Source organism: Eptatretus burgeri, chromosome 13, assembly GCF_056783735.1.
Source record: "Eptatretus burgeri isolate ZD-2024b chromosome 13, Ebu_testis_v1, whole genome shotgun sequence".
Taxonomy (NCBI): Eukaryota; Metazoa; Chordata; class Myxini; order Myxiniformes; family Myxinidae; genus Eptatretus; species Eptatretus burgeri.
In genome coordinates, this window is record NC_140973.1 from 45,825,728 (window position 1) to 45,831,484 (window position 5,757).

The 5,757-nt window shown below is 52.3% G+C and overlaps 1 non-coding gene across 1 annotated transcript; it reads right to left on the bottom strand.

The window, feature by feature from the left end:
- Positions 1 to 5,111: 5,111 nt before the first annotated feature.
- TRNAI-UAU (transfer RNA isoleucine (anticodon UAU)) lies at positions 5,112 to 5,200 on the bottom strand. Its single transcript is given in 2 exon segments — positions 5,112 to 5,147; positions 5,163 to 5,200. It is a non-coding gene; the product is annotated as a tRNA-Ile (tRNA).
- Positions 5,201 to 5,757: the final 557 nt, after the last annotated feature.

The following is a 5,757-nucleotide window of genomic DNA, read 5'->3' on the forward strand; positions in this document are numbered from 1 at the left end:
GTGCCGGGTTCACCCAGCAGTGAGCATGAGGTCCGTGCTGTGCAACGCACGAGACCCCCACGTGCTCGCTTGCGAGAGTGAAGTCCCGGTCCGGAAACGCACGCGGTGGATTTGCCGATCCCGCGGACGGACAAAGTTTAGGCAGGTAAACGGATTTGGACCGGACGGGTTCTCCACGCGATCGTGTGTGTTAAGCTCCAACGGGCAAAGCACATGTGTTCGCGTGGGGAACCCCCCGAGACGTGGGGCTTGTTTTTTTTATGCGCACGGTGACGCCATGGCTGCACGTGGGGTTGGAATCCGGCAGGAGGGGAATCCCTACCGGATGGTGCCGTCCAAGGAGGGACGAGGAACACGTGCAGCTGCATGACGTCACGGGCAGGTGCAAAGTGCGCGAGTTGCCGCGCTGGTGCTGCGCATGAAAAAAAAAAGCAAGCCTCACTTTCGGGTGCACAGGATTCCTGGGCAACGGGTGGAAGACCCCCTTACCTAGGGCACAGGATGGAAACTAGTCAGGGGGAAGGGTTAGCTTAGCTCGACCGACTTCATGGGGCAAGGGTAAGTCCTCATGGAGTCCGTGGAATGGATTAGTTAGAGGGATTGTAGTCAGATTTAGGTTGGGAAATGAAATAAATAGATTTATTTGGAGACAGTGACAGACTTGTGAATGTGTAGAGGGGACGTAGCTTAGCTACGTAGTGTTAAATGGAACGTGCTATAGTTTAAGGGACGACGTGGGAGCACGAGTTAGTTAGGGGATGTAGATAGGAGGATGGCAGAGTTCAGTGGTGTGTGTGTTGAAGAGTTGTTGGTGAGTGGATTGGAAGCATGTGCTTGGTGAGTGAGTGAGGCCAGCGGGTCTGTGTGTATGGAGCGAATGGGGAATGCATGGTGCGATGAGTGATTGGGGGAGGAGTGACTCCCGCCCAAGGGACCCGGGGTCAGTGTAGATTGAGTTCGCTGGGTTAGTCAAATTGAAAAATGGAGGTCGTTTTGTTGTTGGTGGGAAAGTAGGCTCGAGACCCATTTGGAGGGTGCAGGAGCCCTGTTGACGGGCTTGGGAGCGTGGCTGCGGAATGTGAGTATCGCTGAGTGGGTACCCCGGGCACCAGGCGAGTCGGCCGCGGTAGGCCAAGGGCCCATGGGGGCCGGGATAGCGTAGTGGGCACGGGTGCGTCTGCTTGGTGCGGAGGCCCGGGCGCCATTAGCCGCGTGGGCAGTGTTGTGGGCAAGGGTGACCCTCGGAAAGGGGCCTGGGAAGCCAGCCTGCCACGTGTGCGTTTCAGGGAGGTGCCATGGGGGCACTCCCCGGTGTTCGGGAGCTGGTAGGCTCGGAGGCAGTGTAGTGCCCGGGGGTGCCATAGCGGGAGATTCGGCAGAGGGTCGTGCCTGCCAAAGGGAGCCACGTGTCCCAGCCAAGAGACCGTGTGAGGGCACGGAGAGAAAATTGGGGGGCGAGGCCCGAAATTGTAAGGACACCAACACAGGCGACGGGAATCTGGGTTGTAAGAACCAATAGTTTAAGCGAGAGGCGCTTGTTGAAAGCCCCGGGGTAGTTTAACAGTTAAATGGATTGGGTAGATTAGGAAGTGTAACCCTCCGCACCATCCATCCCCTCGCTCTCGTTGTGGGCCGCTGGACCCACTTTGGTTATAGATCGCCGAACTCTGGGGAGGCCATTCTGAGGCTTGAGTTGGGCCTCGACACAGGACACTAGCTCTCCCTTGTTCCCCTCTGGGAAGGGAACGTAGGGGTTGGGAGTAGGCTAGGTGACAGAATAGGTTAGCCGAACAAAGACGATAAAGGGGGTTAGGGGACGATTTATAGTGGGGAGTTAAAAAAAAAATATTAAGTTGGGGCTAAATTGGGGTTTGACAAATTAAGGGAGTGGGTATGTACAGTGACAGGCAAAGGCGATAGATTGGGAGGGAGACAGGTAGGTAGGTCCGAGCCCGCCTTCCAAGTGGCCAGCACCACCGCACTCCCTCCACCAACCTCCACTGAACGGCAAAGGCTGGCCAACTTCATCGGCTGGCCGTGTTTTGCTTCAAGGCAGAGGCCGGCCAACTTCATCGGCAGCTGTTGTTTTGCTGCAAGGCCTGTGCCATCGGCTGGCCGTGTTTTGCTTCAAGGCCTGTGCCGGTCCACTTCATCTGCCGGCTGGCCGTTTTCTTCAAGGCCTGTGCCGGCCAGTTCATCTGCCGGCTGTGTTTGCCTGCAGCGGCCTTCTTCTGCGGGCTGTGATTGCCTGCTCACCTTTGCCATGCCATGCCCACTGCCCACGTTCACCAGCCCCGTTCAATTTTTGCTTTGCCCCCCCCCCCCTGTTCATTTCCATGTGTGCCAGGATCCGCAAGGCAACAGTTTGCAAGCTGCAAGAACTGCCCTGTTGGCAGCTACAACACGGGCCTGCAGTGGCGGCCCGTGCACCGTGTTTGCATTCATCCATCCATTCGTTGTGCTCATTGCGTGTGCCACTTGAGCTGGCACGGAGACTGCGTTGTGCAGCCCATGCACCGTTGTGGTTCACTGCGTTCAGTTCAAAAGGGAAGGCCTTGGACTGCGTGTGAGCAGCCAGCCACGTTCCCTGTCACCTGCATTGTTTGAGCCAGAGACTGCATGCGAGCAGCCTGGCTCCCTGCTAACTGCTTTTCTTTTGCAGAGCACATTGATCCTGGGCCATGGTTTAGTGTAAAATTTGTAAGTTAAGGTTAAGATGTACTGTAAATATGAGTGCGCCCCCGGCATGTCTGTCCTAGCGCCGGCAATTTTATTTAAGTCGTCCGTGTGAGTGAGTTTGTTTAGGTAGTTACGCAGCCCTCAGGTTATTTATTTTGGGGACACGAATACCATGAATGTCGCACTCAGGGATCCGTAGGTAAAATGTACTAGGGGAAAACTACACATGCTGGCACACGAAAATTTGACGACTCGGGACGAGTCTGTAAAAAGGGGAGGGGTAGTGTTGTAGTTATCAAATTCGCAAACCACCATTCAGGTCCCTTAGGTGAGATATCTCGGTAAGTATATGTGTAGTTAGGCCCAAACCCGTTGTCTCGAGGGAATAAATGTTATTCATGCGTGCTGCGACTCTTCAGGATAGCCGTTTTTCTTTTACTATCTTTATTTTCGACCAACCGCCATTGTTACCACCATCAACAGTCATCACAACATCAACCACCCACCACAACGCCGCTTCACCACAACAGCCACGACCTTGACCGTCAACCCTCGCAACCGTCGCATCGCCACCGTTCTTGCGCCGCTTGTGGGTACCGGTATTGGACTCGTGCAGGGCGCGCGCCGAACAGCGTGTACAAAACCACGGACTTTCCGCTCCAAAACGGATCAAAAACGACACACGCCCACTTTTGTTCCGTCCAATCGGTGAGCGAGGGGCGATTTGGCCCCGCCTCCAGGGCGTTGGAGGGCGGTCGCTATATGCAAATTCATGGATCAAAATGCATTCACGCCCACTTTTTCTCGGGCCAATGGGGAGCGAGGTGAAAGGTCGAAGGCAGGGGGTCAAAGGCGAAGCCACGGGGCTTATATAAGCGGCTGCGTTCGTCAGAAAAGGGGTTGTTGGTCGTCGTCGTCGTCGTGTGCGTTGGAGTCGGAGCAAAGAGGACGGAGCTGTGGAGAGGCGGCGAAGGCAGACGAGGGGGTGCTCGCGTCGTGCCGGGAGCTGCACACCAGGGAGGCCGATGGCGCGACCTGGTCGAGGTGGAGACGCTCGTCGCGGGACTCGAGGCAGAGTAAAAATCCTCCTTTCCCCGAGCATCAGCAACCCCCTCCTGTTTCCCCCCGCGCTGAGATAGTGCGACCAAGGGGGCCCCCTTCCCACCCCCTACCAGACACTGTCCGCGAGGCCCGCGGAGTTGAGGCACCATCGCCGCTCTGCGTCTCATCACCAGACGGGTAGGCCCGACCCGGTCTCGGCCTCAGGCCCGCCTCATCCTTGAGGGTGTTCTTTTTCTTGGTTTTAGGTATGTGTTGTCGGCGCCGTCTGTGAAGTAGAATTGTACAAGTGTTGCCGTGTGCTCGGTAGTCGGATAGCTCTGCATTGTGTCTTCGCTTTTACATTTGCTTTTTGTGTAAAATTGCATTGTGTTTCTTTTCCTTCTATGTGCTTTTGGTGGAATTGTATATGTGTCGCGTTCATCGCGAATAAATGTGCTTTATGTTGAACTGTTTCCCGCTTCGCTTCGTCATTTCTCTCATTGAATCCTCATCTTGCTTCACGTAAAGGGTTGGTAGTGGGCTGAATACGCCCGATAATTAATCGAACCGTCGAGGCCGACGATAACACCGCTCGGTTATCCCGATAGTACGGAACGGGTCGCTTAAGTGGCCCGTGTCCGAAGTCGACCTGCGGCGAGGTGCGATCGCCCGGTCTACCCTCCGTGTGGGTACTTAGGTAGGTCGAATTTGGCGAGCAACCCTATCCCACGCGGGGGCCGATTGGCTCGATCGCGGTGAGACCGAAAGGTCCACCCGTGACTGGTTCCCGGCGTTAGTCCGAGAGGGTCACGACTGGATTGTCCGTCCGGTGGGCGACGTGCCGCGATTCGAGTTACGTGGCCGTCAGCACGCCGGCGGGCGCGAATCCGTAACAATATATTCTGCTTCTGCCACATAACAGGGCAGATCTCCCTGCTCCTCCACCCTGGTCTCTTCCTGCCTCGACCGTGACACCTCACTGGAACATATATATATATATATATATATATATATATATATATATATATATATATATATATATATATATATATATATATATATATATATATATATATATATATATATATATACCAAGCACTCTCTCCATTTTCTTGTTGAAAGTTGCCTAATACTCCGATGCAGACCTCCCTGAGTCCCCTCATTAACTTCACCCATTCAAAGCTTCAAATCACTTTTCAAACCCTCAGGATTTGCCACCACAAAATCCAACAACCCCCCACCACGATATTCATAACAAATAAACTCACGAATCAAAAACTTACAGAAACATGGCAAAATACAACCAATCTGATGAAGTTAAATGTGACGATCTTCTGTTTCGTCGTGTTTCGTGACTTCGAAACCACACACAAGATACCGATAAAAATACCTGCTCCAGGTGAGGCTCGAACTCACAACCTCGGCATCACCCAAGTACTGATTATAAGTACCGCGCGCTGACCGATTGCGCCACTGGAGCTGCAGGTTTGGGAAATCTTGTAAACTTCACACCACAATTAATAACTTTAACAATGGAAATTTAGCTCTGATGAGGAAGGAGGAGGAAACGTTCATGAGGACGTTGGGAGGAAATCCCAAATATAAAGTAAGAAGACACGAGATCAATGATGTGTGAATCATATTGTGATTTATACATTCAATATCATAATTAATTAATAATTAATATTTATGACATATCCCTCATATTGCACAGAATTATTTTTAGTTTATTGTTAATTGTTGATGTTTTAAGTTTTCAATGAACTTTGAAGCCGTCTATCCATGATGACTCTCCACCTGCTTGGTTCATCATATCTCCCAATGGGCAGGGGTAACTCTCCACACTGCATTGCTTGTGATGTTTACCTGTGAGGAGATGATAATTGTGCAGTCATGATATGGGGGAGACAAGGTGTGCACATGTACTCCATCAAGGTCCTCAAGCTCCATGGATTTATCAACAAAGTTCCCCTTGGTATACCACCATTAATTTATAATTGGTCACCGGCTTTGACACCAATAAAAAAAAATATTTCA